Genomic DNA, 17,353 nt, shown 5'->3' on the forward strand with positions numbered 1-17,353 from the left:
CAAACATTCACAGAATCCCTTTGAGTATGTATTATTAATATTTCCACTTTACAGATGACAAAACAGGCACGTTTTCAACAGCCCACATTTTCAAGAGTGACCATTGGTTTTGGATACCCATGCTTAGACTCCTAGGGCATAACTTTTAGAGGTGCTGAGCACACAACTTCAATTTAAGTCAATGGAATTACAAGAGGGATCAAAATGAGCTTTATTAGTGGGACCATGCTTGCAATTTTACTTACAGAGAAATTATTTCTTCCCACAATAAATTACATACACAGAACCCTAGAATCCTATAACCCCAGAAACATAGATAGCTAATATTTGAACTAATGGAATAGCTCTGTTAGCTGTCAGCATATAAGGCCTCCTGCTCTTTCTTAACCGCAGCCTTGCCATGAGAAAGCAATATAAACACATGCATATAATGCCTGATCTTGCATTAGGGGAGGAAGGTCGTGGCCCTTTGAGTCAGATTCAAGGCCAGAAGGAACCAGCGGATCACCTCAGAGGGACTGAGGTGCACCAATGACGGAGGCCCTACAATGGAAAGGAATTGATTTCATGCGATTGCCTGTATGTTTGAAACAGTTCTGTGCAGTGCCAGATTAACCTTTTATGGGCCCAGTGTGAAACATATTTGTGGGCCCTCATGGGGACAAAGGAGCGTGGCGTGGGGAGGTCGGTCCCCAGAGCATGGGGCCAGCAGGGGAAATGGGGCATAGCATGGTGGGGCTGGCCCCACTCCACCCAGCCCAGTGCAATGGCACTGTACACAAAACGGCAGTTGCCAGGCGCACACTGACCCACCCAGCCCTCTGCTGCCAGCGTGCCCCTTCCCCTCTGGGATGGGCCCATGCCATGCCACACAGCCCCCAACTCCCTATTCCCAGCATCCCCTCGAATTGCTATGCCCAGCAACCCACCTAAAGACCCTCCACCACAAATGCACAGCGGCCTGAACATCACCACCCCTGCCCTGCACCCCACACACAGCCGCATCACTACTGCTCAATGCACCTTCCCCACAGTACACCACAACTACACAGCACCCCACTCATATCCCCCCACTGCCCAGCATCCCAACACATAGACCTCCCCCACAGCCCCGCAAGAGATCCCCCACTGGCCAGCAGCCCCCAGACACACTCCCTGACACCCTGCCCACTGGCCACACTCATGGTCCCTGCTGGAAGCTGACGGTGTCTGCCAGGCTGAGCTGGCAGCGCAACTCGGGCAGGTCCAGCGCCAGGGTAGGGAATTGTTCTAGCCTCTCGGCTGTGGGGGGTGCCTGTGGGGGGGGGGTGGCGACACGAGGTGTCAGGCAGCAGGGCTTGTCGGGGGTGGGGCCCTAGCCCTAGCTGGGAGCAGTTCCCTTTTTAAGCTCTGTTCCGGCCATCCTGCCTTTTTTTTTTTTCTTCTTCCCTTTTTTGACAAAAACGGCCATTTATCCCGTTTGCTCTTGCCAACTGATGAGTTGGCAAGAGCAAATAAGCAAATGCCCAGTTTACCAAAAAAGTCCGGTGCGACCCCCTAGCGGGGCGTGGAGGAACGTGCGTGTGTGTGGGGGGGGGGGGGGGAAGAGTGGCGACACGAGGTGTCAGGCAGCAGGGCTTGTCGGGGGCGGGGCCCTAGCCCCAGGTAGAATGGAGCTTGGGGGGGGGGGGAATAGGGGCCAGCCCCAGCCCCTGGCAGCGGTGTGGGGAGGGTGTCAGCCCCAGATCCTGGCAGTGGTGGGGGGAGCCGGGGCGAAGGAGGGGTCAGCCCCTGGCTGCGGTGTGGGGAGCTGTGGGGGAGGGGTCAGCCTGTGGGAAGGAGCTGCGGTATAGCACTTGCATAGGCTTTCTTTGCCCTGTTTTGCTGTAAGAGTTAACAGTGAGAGATTGCTAGTCCCACGTCAGTGGGTGGGTTTGTGCAAATTAGGAGCGTACAGGAAAACCAGCAAGAGGAAGGCGGCTGCAAGACTTGTCTGTCTTTGAACAGAATTGTGTGTTAAGGGTTCTTGCTTTGAATTCTTCCACGGGAGTCATTTTGGGGAAGGGTTCCTCACTTAGAGTTACCTAGTTATGGTGTTTGTTGCGTGTCTGGGAGCTCGTCACGGTGAGGTAGAAAGCGGTGGGCGCAGAGGTGTGCGGTGCGTCGCAGACTCTCAGCATCGCTTCTCGGCTCTTTGGAGCTCAGATCAAGTGTAGTATCTGTTCTTATCAGTTTGATATCTGATATGTCCTTTATTTAAGGACTGTATATTAAATTGATTTTTGGAACAGGGGGCTGGACTAGGAGCTTGCTCTGCCCACCCCATGCATTGACCTGGTATTGCAGTGTCTCCAGGAACGGTGCATCTCCTTTTGGGGAGAATGTTCTGGTTTGAAAAGTAGAAAGAGTTTTACTGTGATGATGCTTCTTTAAAGCAGATTTTTTTCAAGTAGTTGAAAAATCTGAAATCTGTACCGCTGTGGTTTCTACAGATGTAGGGTTCTCTGTCTCACTAGAGGATTGTTTGAGAAGCTGGGATCCTTCTTTCTGCTGTGAGTCTTTTCAACAGTAATGAGGGACAAATGCTTTCCAGACTGTGGGGCTGTTGGGGAGTCGGTTGTTTGTTTGTTTGTTTGTTTGTTTTGGGAGGAGCGGGGCGGGGATCAGTAATATTTGAGGTCACACGTATCTCAACAGCTGTGTGAGTTACACAGACTTCTCCCCACCCAGCCCATGTCCCATGTGTCTTGGTTTGTCAGATCAAGACAAGGCACTAGGTGTCACGCTGCGCCCGGCACACAGGGGTCCCAATCCTGATTTCCCCCCCCACCCCCGAACCTACTGTAATGTAAACGCTAAATAATAATCCTTAACTTCTCAGCGTTGCCACCCTGTGAGTCAGACTCCCCAAAATCACGAGATTGGCTTAAAAATCATGAGGATTCTTAAAAAAAAAAATGTAATGTGGGTTCTCTTTATTTCCCTTCCGGTTTCTGAACCAGGCAAGATAGAAACTTACCTTTCTAGTGCAGCCAGGGCTCCAGAGAGCAGGAGCCCCGGACACCCAGGGCTGGCAGACAGCAGGGGGCTCCTCGTGGTTGTGTGTTCCAGACTTCCATTTCACCAACCAAGTATCAAATGTGAACTCCACTAGAACAGCCTTAACATGGAGTCACAGACAGCCCCCTTGGGCACCCTGAATCCATCTTGCCACCCAGGTGAGCCTGCCTTTGTGACAGATGGTCCCTTGCACCAAAAACCATAACAATATTCCGGTCCCTCGGACTGGTCACTCAGCCAGCTGAATTGCACCTCAGATCTCAAACCGAAGACAATGTTCGTGGCCAATCCTATAATAAACTAGCTAAATCTTTCCGAACTAGGAAAAGAAATAAGAAATTATTTACCAGGTTAAAGCAGGGAAACATACACACAAAGGAGTTACAGTCTGAGGTTTCAAAAAGTAGTAGAAGCTGCTGGAACATGCAAGCTCTGTAGATCCTTTAGGGTTAACCCTAGCCAAACAGCCGGGATCCCTTGCTTATGCTTATGCTTGTAAGGCATGCCATCCCCCTGAAGTCCAAGCAGCACAGGGACAACAGTGTCTTCTCGACAGGGATTTTTATTCCATTCCCCCCAGAGCTGATGGGGCAAGTGTTTGTGCAGGTCTCCGCCTCCTCGTGGGTGGGGGTGTGAGGCGGAGCAATCAACCAAGCCTTTTGTCCACGGGTGATCCACAGTGGCTTGTCTGATGTCTCAGGGTCTTCTCTTGGTGGAAAGGAGATGACTCCTCTTCTGGTAAACTAGCATTTCACACTTGGGAATGCTTCTCTCCTGACTGGTGGCGGCCAGGGGGTTTACAGTTTTAGAGCCAAGGCTTATATATCACCTTATAACGTGGGATACAGATATTATAGGTGAGAAGAATGCATGCAGCAACTCACCAGCTTTTCATAAAGTCTAAACACGAAACACATTTTTATAAAAATAATGCCCGTTTTAACAACACTAACACACAGGTGAGCAAGACTAGTTTCCAGCCATGCATTTGTCACTTTTCTAGGGGCCTTGGCATAAGCTGGCACCTGGTCTGCCAGTGTCAGAGAAGAGGATCTTCCCTCTTATCCCCAGGGGTCCCCCAGGGGTCTGTACTGGGACCAGTACCGTTCAACTTATTCATAAATGACCGGGGGAAAGGGGTAAACAGTGAGGTGGCAAAATTTGCAGACGATACAAAACTACTCAGAATAGTTAAGGCCAAAGCAGACTGCCAAGAGCTACAAAGAGCTCTCGCAAAACTGGGTGACTGGGCAACAAAATGGCAGAGGAAAGTCAGTGTTGATCAATGCAAAGTAACGCACACTGGAAAACATAATCCCAGCTATACCTATAAAACGATTGGGGGCGGGGGAGGGGGAGGGGAAGGGTCTAAATGAGCTGTTACCACTCAAGAAAGAGACCTAGGAGTCATTGTGGACAGTTCTCTGAAAACATCCACTGAATGTGCAGTGGAGTGTTGGGAATCATTAAGACAGGGATAGATAATAAGACAGAAAATACCTGCGTGCTGATGCGGTCGCCCCATCTCAAAAAAGGCATATTGGAATTGGAAAGATTCAGAAAAGGGCAAGAAAAATGATGAGGGGGTATGGAACAGCTTCTGTATAAGAAGAGATTCTTAAGATTGGGCCTTTTCAGCTTGGAAAAGAGCCGACTAAGAGGGGATACGATGGAGGTCTATAAAATCATGACTGGCGTGGAGAAAGTAAATAAGGAAGTGTTATGTACTCCTTCTCATAATACAGGACCTAGGGGTCACCAAATTAAATTTACAGGCAGCCGGTTTAAAACAAACAAAAGAAAGTATTTCTTCACACAACACACAGTCAACCTGGGGAACTCTTTGCCAGAGGACGTTGCGAAGGCCAAGAACATAACAGGTTTCAAAAAAGAACTAGATAAATTCATGGAGGATAGGTCCATTGATGGCGCTCAGCCAGTGGTATCCCTAGCTAACCCCTATTTGCCAGAAGCTGGGAATGGGCGACAGGGGATGGATGATTGCCTGTTCCGTTCATTCCCTCTGGGGCCCCTGGCATTGGCCGCTGTCAGAAGACAGGATACTGGGCTAGATGGACTTTTGGTCTGACCCAGTTTGGCCGTTCTTACGCGCTTATCCCATAACCACTTAAGTTTTCTTTTAGAGCCTTCGGTGAGGGACCCCGTCAAAGGCTTTCTGAAAATCCCAGTTCGCAGTATCGACTGAATCATCCTCATCCACATGCTTGCTGAGATCCTCAAAGAATTCTAGAAGATTGGTGAGGTAGGAGTGCCCTTTACAAAAGCTGTGTTCACCCTTTCCCAATACATCCTGTTTATCTGGGTGCCTGATCATTCTTTACTACCAATTTGCCTGTGACTGAAGTTAGGCTCAGCAGCCTGCAATTGCCAGGGTCGCCCCTGGAGCCCATTTTAAAAATTGGCATTACATTAGCTACCTGCCAGTCGTCTGCAACAGAGGCTTGCTTCAGTGGTAGCTTGCGTACTACGGCTAGTAGTTGTGCAATTTCATCTCTGAGTTCCCTCAGAACTCGTGGTCGAATGCCATCTGGTCCTGGTGACTTATTCCTGTTTAATTTAACGATTTGTTCTAAAACCTCTTATACTGGGATGGGACTTCAGATTTGTCACCCAATAAGGACAGCTCCGATGTGGGACTCTCCCTCCCGTCCTCTGCAGTGAAGACAGCTGCAAAGAATTCATGAAGCTCCTTTGCAATGGCCTTGTCTTCCTAGAGTGCTCCTTTGTCAGCTAGTGGCCCCACCGCCTCTTTGGCAGGCTGCCTGCTTCTGATGTACTTTAAAACATTCTTATGGTTAGCTTTTGTGTCGTTAGCACGTTGCTTCTCAGATTCTTTCTTGGCCTGACTTGTTATACTTTGACACTTACCCGGCCAGAGTTCGTGCACCTTCCTATTATCCTCACTAGGCTTTGATTTCCAAATTTTGAAGGATGACTTTTGGCCTCTAACGGCCTCCATTACTCTGCCGTTTATGGTGTCCGCCAGGCTGAGCTGGCAGCGCGGCCGGGGCCGGTCCAGTGCCAGGACGGGGAATCACTCCGTTCTCTCGGGAGTGGTGCGATTAGCCAGGTCAGGGTCTGCCCCCAACCCTGGCCAGACTCCCTCAGGACCACTTGCCTGGAGATAGGATGACCATATGTCCCCGTTTGGCTGGAGCAGTTCCCTTTTTAAGCTCTGTTCCGGCCATCCTGCCTTTTTTTTTTTTTCTTCTTCCCTTTTTTGACAAAAACGGCCATTTATCCCGTTTGCTCTTGCCAACTGATGAGTTGGCAAGAGCAAATAAGCAAATGCCCAGTTTACCAAAAAAGTCCGGTGCGACCCCCTAGCGGGGCGTGGAGGAACGTGCGTGTGTGTGTGGGGGGGGGGGGGGGGGAAGAGTGGCGACACGAGGTGTCAGGCAGCAGGGCTTGTCGGGGGCGGGGCCCTAGCCCTAGCCCCAGGTAGAATGGAGCTTGGGGGGGGGGGAATAGGGGCCAGCCCCAGCCCCTGGCAGCGGTGTGGGGAGGGTGTCAGCCCCAGATCCTGGCAGTGGTGGGGGGAGCCGGGGCGAAGGAGGGGTCAGCCCCTGGCTGCGGTGTGGGGAGCTGTGGGGGAGGGGTCAGCCTGTGGGAAGGAGCTGCGGTATAGCACTTGCATAGGCTTTCTTTGCCCTGTTTTGCTGTAAGAGTTAACAGTGAGAGATTGCTAGTCCCACGTCAGTGGGTGGGTTTGTGCAAATTAGGAGCGTACAGGAAAACCAGCAAGAGGAAGGCGGCTGCAAGACTTGTCTGTCTTTGAACAGAATTGTGTGTTAAGGGTTCTTGCTTTGAATTCTTCCACGGGAGTCATTTTGGGGAAGGGTTCCTCACTTAGAGTTACCTAGTTATGGTGTTTGTTGCGTGTCTGGGAGCTCGTCACGGTGAGGTAGAAAGCGGTGGGCGCAGAGGTGTGCGGTGCGTCGCAGACTCTCAGCATCGCTTCTCCGCTCCTTGGAGCTCAGATCAAGTGTAGTATCTGTTCTTATCAGTTTAATGTCTTTTATTTTGCTATAAACAGATCGCAACACATGTGCTGTAGATGGATTCCCCAGCTGCCCTTCTTGAGAAAATCGATGCTGCCCTGGAGGTATATGCTAGCGCTGCTGCTTTCGAAGAAAATTCTTCTCTTGCTACCGAGACATCGTCAGCTGCTCTGTGTACCACCGCTGCTGTTGCTCCACAGAAGGCCCCTCAAGCAGCGACTACAAAGAAAACCCTCGGTGCCTCCAGGACACTACGGACCAGCAGCACGAAAAGGAAGGCCGGCGACTGCCCGAAGGACCCCCTCCGAGATGCTGTTCCAGACAGATCCCGCACCCAGAGGCCAGCCTGTCGAGACATCACCGCCAGAAGGAACATCCCCGCCGCTCCCCAGCAGCGCCAGCCACCGAGGGCAAGCCCCCCCGCCTTACAGCAGCTGCTGACCAAGAGCCCCCCCGCTCTCCAGCAACACCAGCTGCCACTGAAGAGCCCCCCCCACCCCGCCACTGCAAGAGGCTCCGAGGGCAAGCCCCCCCGCCTTACAGCAGCTGCTGACCAAGAGTCCCCCCGCTCTCCAGCAACACCAGCCGCCACCGGAGAGCCCCCCCACCCCGCCACTGCAAGAGGCTCCCAGGCAACCACCTCCCACCCCCGCAGCTGCCCAGGTCGTGGAGGGTGGCCCCACTCCTCTACACACCAGCAAGAGAGGAATCTCCGCTGATGGGACCAGCACCTCTCCAGAGACCACCCAGAGGGTCACCAGCATCTTACCAGATGCCTGCCCAGCCTCCGAAACTACCCAAAGAGTCAGCAGGCCCCTGCCAGATGCCCCCCCAGCCGGACCTCTCGACCCCACTCGCCCGCGCCGGGATGAACCAGCCAGCGATACTGCTGGTGCCACCGGCACCCCCCCGCTGCAAGGTAATGAGGACACCGTCTACCTGCAGTACCCCCTCGCGGCGGACGCGCTCATCTGCCCCATCTGCTTCCCTCCCCGAAGTTTCCACCTCCTTGGTGGAGTCACCAGGCACCTAAAGCGATGCCACAACAAGCGGGTCGCCTTCAGCTGTGCCCTCTGCAGCCTGCCCTTCGAGACACAGAAACAATGCAAGGCGCACCAAGTCACCTGCAGGAAGCGCTCCAAAGGAACCGCACGGCCTCCTGCCCCGGCTCCCAGCCCTGCCGCTGTGCGCCGCCCCACCGCTCCTGAGCCGCAACAAAGAACAGCGATGGTGCAAGCTGCCGTCAAGAAGGCTGCCCCCGTCGCCAGACCAGCGCAACAGGGTGCTGCGATCGAGAAGGTGCCTGCTGCCGCGGGAAATGCCACCCAGGTCCTCGGCAGCAGGAGGCCCGTCTCACCTTCCCACGTCGCCAGGCAAATCTCCATACTGAGACGGCTCAGCACTACCTCGCCCCCGGCCCAGCACGTTCCCGTCCCCAGACGGATCAGTGCCCCCTCGCGCATAGCGGCTCGAGATCCTGTCGCCGGAAGAGCCAGAGCCACACCTCAGGCCGCCCTGCGAACCCCAACCGCCGGAGGAGCCCGAGCCGCGCCTCAGTCTGCCCTGCAAACTCCAGCAGCCGAGGGAGCCAGTGCCCAGCCACAGGCCGCTCAGCAAGCTCCACGCACTACTGGAGAAACCAACCCCGCAGCCACAGAAAACCACCGGGCCCTCCTCACCAGACAGCCCAGCACGACCCCCGAGTCCATCCTGCGGGACGCTGCCAACAGCGGATCTCACGTTCCAGCAGCAGCCGCCCAAGCACCAGCCACCCCTAGGAGGACCAGCAACGTCCCGGCAATCCCCGAGCCGGACCGCGTCCCTCCGACCACTAGTAACGCCAGCATCCCGCCGGAGATTCCGCCCCAGCCCCCAACCGAAGGGAACGATGGCTCGCGGGATGGACGGCGGGTCGACTGTGCGGGTGACGAGTCTGCTTCAGACAAGGTCGAGGACCATGAGGGCCAGCAGCCGGTGGAGAGGGCTGCCACTCCGTGGCAGACTGCCTGGACCGCGGAGCTAAGAGCGACAGCTTCCTTCGACGACTTTGACCTCCTCGTAGACAGACTCACCCAAGAACTGTCTGCAGAAACCGCTCCCAGGAGACGTCCCACCCAGGAGAACGCCCCACCTGCCCACAGACCGCCTGCTCCAAACCCCAACACCACCGCCAGGGGAACCAGAAGGAGAGGCGCCAACTGCCGCTACGATCCAGCAGCGGCTTCAAGGATCCAGAAGCTGTACCGGGCAAACCGCCCCAAAGCCATGAGAGAGATCCTCGACGGGCCCTCGCCCTACTGCACGATCCCACCCGAACGCCTCTACAGCTACTTCAAGGATGTATTCGACCACACAGCCCAGGATGGTGCGCTGCGCCCCGAGTGCCTCCGCCCCCTGCCCCGTGTCGACGAAGCGGGCGCCCTGGAAGCTGACTTCACGCCCAAGGAAGTGTTGGCCAGGCTCTCAAAAACAAAAAACACAGCTCCCGGGAAAGATGGCATCCGCTACAGTCTCCTGAAAAAGCGAGATCCCGGCTGCCTGGTCCTCGCCACGCTCTTCAACCAGTGCAAGCGTTTCTGCCGGACTCCCAGCTCCTGGAAAAAGGCCATGACGGTTCTGGTGTACAAAAAGGGTGAGCGCGATGACCCCAGCAATTGGAGGCCCATCTCCCTCTGCTCCACGATGTACAAGCTCTATGCCAGCTGCCTGGCGTCCAGGATCACGGAGTGGTCAGTGCGTGGGGGGGCCATCAGCTCCACCCAGAAAGGCTTCATGTCCTGCGAGGGCTGCTACACGCGCTATCTCAGAGTCCAAACCATCATCGATACGACCAGAAGGGCGCGGAGGCAGGGTACGATAGCATGGCTGGACCTGGCCAACGCCTTTGGGTCCATGCCCCACCACCACATCTTTGCCACGCTCCAGGAGTTTGGGATGCCAGAGAACTTCCGCCGGGCGATCCGAGAGATGTACGAGGGATGCAGCACCACCATTCGCTCGGTCGAAGGAGAGACAGCCGAGATCCCGATCCGGTGCGGAGTCAAGCAGGGCTGCCCCCTCAGCCCCATCATCTTTAACCTCGCCATGGAGCCGCTGCTGCGAGCGATCTCCAAGGGCGCAGGCGGCTTCAACCTCCACGGCGAGAGGGTGAGTGTCCTGGCTTACGCGGATGACCTGGTCCTGACCGCAGACGACCCAGAGAACCTCCAGCGTATGCTAGATGCCACCAGTCGAGTTGCCGATTGGATGGGGCTCCGCTTCAATGCGAAGAAATGCGCATCCCTCCACATAGATGGCAGCAAAAGGGACTCCGTGCAGGGGACGGAATTCCAGATTCAGGGCGAGCCCGTCATCCCCCTGGCAGAGGGGCAGGCCTACCGACACCTCGGCACACCGACGGGTTTCCGTGTCCGCCAGACGCCCGAGGACACCATCCAAGAGATCCTACAGGATACCGCCAAGATCGACACCTCCCTGCTAGCACCGTGGCAAAAGATAAACGCCCTGAACACCTTCCTGATCCCCGCATCTCGTTCGTCCTGAGGGGCTCCGCCGTGGCAAAGGTACCCCTCAACAAGGCGGACAAGGTCATCCGGCAGCTGGTGAAGAAGTGGTTATTCCTTCCCCAGAGAGCCAGCAACGAGCTGGTCTATATCACCCACAGGCACGGCGGTGCCAATGTCCCCCGCATGGGTGACCTGGGTGACATCGCAGTGATCACCCACGCCTTCCGCCTGCTGACGTGCCCCGACGCCACGGTAAAGAGCATCGCAGCGAAAGCCCTCCACGACGTAACGCAAAAGCGGATCGGTAGAGCCCCGTCCAGCCAAGACACCGCCAGCTTCCTGAGCGGTTCCCTGGACGGCGAATTCGGCCGAGATGGGGGCGACATCGCTTCGCTGTGGTCCCGCGCCCGCAACGCCACGCGCCGCCTGGGGAAACGCATCGGCTGCCGCTGGGAGTGGTGTGAGGAGCGCCAGGAGCTGGGTGTCCTGGTGCCACAGATCGGGTCCGAGGGCAACACCATCGTCACCCCGAGCGCCAGGGGCCTGCTGGAAAGGACCCTGAAGGCAGCCACCCACTCGCTGTACGTAGAAGCCCTGAAGCGCAAGCCGGACCAGGGAAAAGCCTTCGAACTGACCAGCAAGTGGGACGCCAGCAACCACTTCCTCGCCGGGGGCGGCTTCACCCGCTTCGCCGACTGGCGGTTCATCCACCGCGCCCGGCTCAACTGCGTCCCGCTCAACGGAGCCGTCCGCCACGGGAACCGAGACAAGCGTTGCAGGAAGTGCGGCTACTCCAACGAGACCCTGCCCCACGTCCTGTGCAGCTGCAAGCCCCACTCCAGAGCCTGGCAGCTGCGCCACAACGCCATCCAGAACCGCCTGGTGAAAGCCATCTCACCTAGCCTGGGGGAGGTCGCCGTGAACTGCGCCATCTCCGGTACCGACAGCCCGCTACGACCCGACGTGGTCGTCACCAACGAAACCCAGAAAAAGATCATCCTCGTCGACATTACGGTCCCTTTCGAGAACAGGACCCCGGCCTTCCGAGAAGCTCGAGCTCGGAAACTGGAAAAATACGCCCCTCTGGCCGACACCCTGAGAGCGAAGGGCTACGAGGTGCAGCTGGACGCCCTGATTGTCGGAGCCCTGGGCGCTTGGGACCCCTGCAACGAGCGTGTGCTGCGGACCTGCGGGATCGGTAGACGCTACGCACGACTCATGCGGCGCCTCATGGTCTCGGACACCATCCGATGGTCCAGGGACATCTATATCGAGCACATCACCGGCCACCGACAGTACCAGGAGGAGTGAGCCGGTACGACACTGTGCACACACTGTGGGAAAGAGACTGAGAGGCCTTCCCCATCGGACCGTATGAACTGGAACCGTAAACCCGCTGAACATTAAACCCCACCATATGAGGGTAGACCCATCCCCACCCCCGTATTCACTCACTATACCCGGCATACCGAATGTAGCTGTTGTGTGGATAACTTACCCCATATCCCGATGTCTGTACTCTGACCGGTTAAACTTTTCCCCCAGTCGGGGAATTTGCAGATTATTATGTGATCCTTGCTCCACCAGCTCCTAAATCGCATTTTGCACCCCTCGATAATCTGTACCTTATCCCCTGACGACCAGAAACTCCTATGCTTGAACTCTGTACCGTTCCTTATTTCAACATTATCTCAAATAAAATTATTAAATCTGTTCTTATCAGTTTGATATCTGATATGTCCTTTATTTAAGGACTGTATATTAAATTGATTTTTGGAACAGGGGGCTGGACTAGGAGCTTGCTCTGCCCACCCCATGCATTGACCTGGTATTGCAGTGTCTCCAGGAACGGTGCATCTCCTTTTGGGGAGAATGTTCTGGTTTGAAAAGTAGAAAGAGTTTTACTGTGATGATGCTTCTTTAAAGCAGATTTTTTTCAAGTAGTTGAAAAATCTGAAATCTGTACCGCTGTGGTTTCTACAGATGTAGGGTTCTCTGTCTCACTAGAGGATTGTTTGAGAAGCTGGGATCCTTCTTTCTGCTGTGAGTCTTTTCAACAGTAATGAGGGACAAATGCTTTCCAGACTGTGGGGCTGTTGGGGAGTCGGTTGTTTGTTTGTTTGTTTGTTTGTTTTGGGAGGAGCGGGGCGGGGATCAGTAATATTTGAGGTCACACGTATCTCAACAGCTGTGTGAGTTACACAGACTTCTCCCCACCCAGCCCATGTCCCATGTGTCTTGGTTTGTCAGATCGAGACAAGGCACTAGGTGTCACGCTGCGCCCGGCACACAGGGGTCCCAATCCTGATTTCCCCCCCCACCCCCGAACCTACTGTAATGTAAACGCTAAATAATAATCCTTAACTTCTCAGCGTTGCCACCCTGTGAGTCAGACTCCCCAAAATCACGAGATTGGCTTAAAAATCATGAGGATTCTTAAAAAAAAAAATGTAATGTGGGTTCTCTTTATTTCCCTTCCGGTTTCTGAACCAGGCAAGATAGAAACTTACCTTTCTAGTGCAGCCAGGGCTCCAGAGAGCAGGAGCCCCGGACACCCAGGGCTGGCAGACAGCAGGGGGCTCCTCGTGGTTGTGTGTTCCAGACTTCCATTTCACCAACCAAGTATCAAATGTGAACTCCACTAGAACAGCCTTAACATGGAGTCACAGACAGCCCCCTTGGGCACCCTGAATCCATCTTGCCACCCAGGTGAGCCTGCCTTTGTGACAGATGGTCCCTTGCACCAAAAACCATAACAATATTCCGGTCCCTCGGACTGGTCACTCAGCCAGCTGAATTGCACCTCAGATCTCAAACCGAAGACAATGTTCGTGGCCAATCCTATAATAAACTAGCTAAATCTTTCCGAACTAGGAAAAGAAATAAGAAATTATTTACCAGGTTAAAGCAGGGAAACATACACACAAAGGAGTTACAGTCTGAGGTTTCAAAAAGTAGTAGAAGCTGCTGGAACATGCAAGCTCTGTAGATCCTTTAGGGTTAACCCTAGCCAAACAGCCGGGATCCCTTGCTTATGCTTATGCTTGTAAGGCATGCCATCCCCCTGAAGTCCAAGCAGCACAGGGACAACAGTGTCTTCTCGACAGGGATTTTTATTCCATTCCCCCCAGAGCTGATGGGGCAAGTGTTTGTGCAGGTCTCCGCCTCCTCGTGGGTGGGGGTGTGAGGCGGAGCAATCAACCAAGCCTTTTGTCCACGGGTGATCCACAGTGGCTTGTCTGATGTCTCAGGGTCTTCTCTTGGTGGAAAGGAGATGACTCCTCTTCTGGTAAACTAGCATTTCACACTTGGGAATGCTTCTCTCCTGACTGGTGGCGGCCAGGGGGTTTACAGTTTTAGAGCCAAGGCTTATATATCACCTTATAACGTGGGATACAGATATTATAGGTGAGAAGAATGCATGCAGCAACTCACCAGCTTTTCATAAAGTCTAAACACGAAACACATTTTTATAAAAATAATGCCCGTTTTAACAACACTAACACACAGGTGAGCAAGACTAGTTTCCAGCCATGCATTTGTCACTTTTCTAGGGGCCTTGGCATAAGCTGGCACCTGGTCTGCCAGTGTCAGAGAAGAGGATCTTCCCTCTTATCCCCAGGGGTCCCCCAGGGGTCTGTACTGGGACCAGTACCGTTCAACTTATTCATAAATGACCGGGGGAAAGGGGTAAACAGTGAGGTGGCAAAATTTGCAGACGATACAAAACTACTCAGAATAGTTAAGGCCAAAGCAGACTGCCAAGAGCTACAAAGAGCTCTCGCAAAACTGGGTGACTGGGCAACAAAATGGCAGAGGAAAGTCAGTGTTGATCAATGCAAAGTAACGCACACTGGAAAACATAATCCCAGCTATACCTATAAAACGATTGGGGGCGGGGGAGGGGGAGGGGAAGGGTCTAAATGAGCTGTTACCACTCAAGAAAGAGACCTAGGAGTCATTGTGGACAGTTCTCTGAAAACATCCACTGAATGTGCAGTGGAGTGTTGGGAATCATTAAGACAGGGATAGATAATAAGACAGAAAATACCTGCGTGCTGATGCGGTCGCCCCATCTCAAAAAAGGCATATTGGAATTGGAAAGATTCAGAAAAGGGCAAGAAAAATGATGAGGGGGTATGGAACAGCTTCTGTATAAGAAGAGATTCTTAAGATTGGGCCTTTTCAGCTTGGAAAAGAGCCGACTAAGAGGGGATACGATGGAGGTCTATAAAATCATGACTGGCGTGGAGAAAGTAAATAAGGAAGTGTTATGTACTCCTTCTCATAATACAGGACCTAGGGGTCACCAAATTAAATTTACAGGCAGCCGGTTTAAAACAAACAAAAGAAAGTATTTCTTCACACAACACACAGTCAACCTGGGGAACTCTTTGCCAGAGGACGTTGCGAAGGCCAAGAACATAACAGGTTTCAAAAAAGAACTAGATAAATTCATGGAGGATAGGTCCATTGATGGCGCTCAGCCAGTGGTATCCCTAGCTAACCCCTATTTGCCAGAAGCTGGGAATGGGCGACAGGGGATGGATGATTGCCTGTTCCGTTCATTCCCTCTGGGGCCCCTGGCATTGGCCGCTGTCAGAAGACAGGATACTGGGCTAGATGGACTTTTGGTCTGACCCAGTTTGGCCGTTCTTACGCGCTTATCCCATAACCACTTAAGTTTTCTTTTAGAGCCTTCGGTGAGGGACCCCGTCAAAGGCTTTCTGAAAATCCCAGTTCGCAGTATCGACTGAATCATCCTCATCCACATGCTTGCTGAGATCCTCAAAGAATTCTAGAAGATTGGTGAGGTAGGAGTGCCCTTTACAAAAGCTGTGTTCACCCTTTCCCAATACATCCTGTTTATCTGGGTGCCTGATCATTCTTTACTACCAATTTGCCTGTGACTGAAGTTAGGCTCAGCAGCCTGCAATTGCCAGGGTCGCCCCTGGAGCCCATTTTAAAAATTGGCATTACATTAGCTACCTGCCAGTCGTCTGCAACAGAGGCTTGCTTCAGTGGTAGCTTGCGTACTACGGCTAGTAGTTGTGCAATTTCATCTCTGAGTTCCCTCAGAACTCGTGGTCGAATGCCATCTGGTCCTGGTGACTTATTCCTGTTTAATTTAACGATTTGTTCTAAAACCTCTTATACTGGGATGGGACTTCAGATTTGTCACCCAATAAGGACAGCTCCGATGTGGGACTCTCCCTCCCGTCCTCTGCAGTGAAGACAGCTGCAAAGAATTCATGAAGCTCCTTTGCAATGGCCTTGTCTTCCTAGAGTGCTCCTTTGTCAGCTAGTGGCCCCACCGCCTCTTTGGCAGGCTGCCTGCTTCTGATGTACTTTAAAACATTCTTATGGTTAGCTTTTGTGTCGTTAGCACGTTGCTTCTCAGATTCTTTCTTGGCCTGACTTGTTATACTTTGACACTTACCCGGCCAGAGTTCGTGCACCTTCCTATTATCCTCACTAGGCTTTGATTTCCAAATTTTGAAGGATGACTTTTGGCCTCTAACGGCCTCCATTACTCTGCCGTTTATGGTGTCCGCCAGGCTGAGCTGGCAGCGCGGCCGGGGCCGGTCCAGTGCCAGGACGGGGAATCACTCCGTTCTCTCGGGAGTGGTGCGATTAGCCAGGTCAGGGTCTGCCCCCAACCCTGGCCAGACTCCCTCAGGACCACTTGCCTGGAGATAGGATGACCATATGTCCCCGTTTGGCTGGAGCAGTTCCCTTTTTAAGCTCTGTTCCGGCCATCCTGCCTTTTTTTTTTTTTCTTCTTCCCTTTTTTGACAAAAACGGCCATTTATCCCGTTTGCTCTTGCCAACTGATGAGTTGGCAAGAGCAAATAAGCAAATGCCCAGTTTACCAAAAAAGTCCGGTGCGACCCCCTAGCGGGGCGTGGAGGAACGTGCGTGTGTGTGTGGGGGGGGGGGGGGGGAAGAGTGGCGACACGAGGTGTCAGGCAGCAGGGCTTGTCGGGGGCGGGGCCCTAGCCCTAGCCCTAGCCCCAGGTAGAATGGAGCTGGGGGGGGGGGAATAGGGGCCAGCCCCTGGCAGCGGTGTGGGGAGGGTGTCAGCCCCAGATCCTGGCAGTGGTGGGGGGAGCCGGGGCGAAGGAGGGGTCAGCCCCTGGCTGCGGTGTGGGGAGCTGTGGGGGAGGGGTCAGCCTGTGGGAAGGAGCTGCGGTATAGCACTTGCATAGGCTTTCTTTGCCCTGTTTTGCTGTAAGAGTTAACAGTGAGAGATTGCTAGTCCCACGTCAGTGGGTGGGTTTGTGCAAATTAGGAGCGTACAGGAAAACCAGCAAGAGGAAGGCGGCTGCAAGACTTGTCTGTCTTTGAACAGAATTGTGTGTTAAGGGTTCTTGCTTTGAATTCTTCCACGGGAGTCATTTTGGGGAAGGGTTCCTCACTTAGAGTTACCTAGTTATGGTGTTTGTTGCGTGTCTGGGAGCTCGTCACGGTGAGGTAGAAAGCGGTGGGCGCAGAGGTGTGCGGTGCGTCGCAGACTCTCAGCATCGCTTCTCGGCTCCTTGGAGCTCAGATCAAGTGTAGTATCTGTTCTTATCAGTTTAATGTCTTTTATTTTGCTATAAACAGATCGCAACACATGTGCTGTAGATGGATTCCCCAGCTGCCCTCCTTGAGAAAATCGATGCTGCCCTGGAGGTATATGCTAGCGCTGCTGCTTTCGAAGAAAATCCTTCTCCTGCTACCGAGACATCGTCAGCTGCTCTGTGTACCACCGCTGCTGTTGCTCCACAGAAGGCCCCTCAAGCA

General features: G+C 53.7%; 2 non-coding genes and 2 pseudogenes across 2 annotated transcripts; all 4 read left to right on the forward strand.

The window, feature by feature from the left end:
• Positions 1-2,157: 2,157 nt before the first annotated feature.
• LOC140908034 (U2 spliceosomal RNA) lies at positions 2,158-2,350 on the forward strand. Its single transcript, XR_012157739.2, has one exon. It is a non-coding gene; the product is annotated as a U2 spliceosomal RNA (small nuclear RNA).
• A 4,663-nt stretch (positions 2,351-7,013) lies between these two features.
• On the forward strand, positions 7,014-7,108 carry LOC140908043 (U2 spliceosomal RNA; annotated as a pseudogene).
• Positions 7,109-12,238: 5,130 nt separating this feature from the next.
• On the forward strand, positions 12,239-12,429 carry LOC140908035 (U2 spliceosomal RNA). The gene has a single exon (XR_012157740.1). It is a non-coding gene; the product is annotated as a U2 spliceosomal RNA (small nuclear RNA).
• A 4,661-nt stretch (positions 12,430-17,090) lies between these two features.
• LOC140915409 (U2 spliceosomal RNA) lies at positions 17,091-17,185 on the forward strand (annotated as a pseudogene).
• The last annotated feature ends 168 nt before the right edge of the window (positions 17,186-17,353 follow it).

This window comes from Lepidochelys kempii, chromosome 2 (genome assembly GCF_965140285.1).
Source record: "Lepidochelys kempii isolate rLepKem1 chromosome 2, rLepKem1.hap1, whole genome shotgun sequence".
NCBI classification, from domain to species: Eukaryota; Metazoa; Chordata; order Testudines; family Cheloniidae; genus Lepidochelys; species Lepidochelys kempii.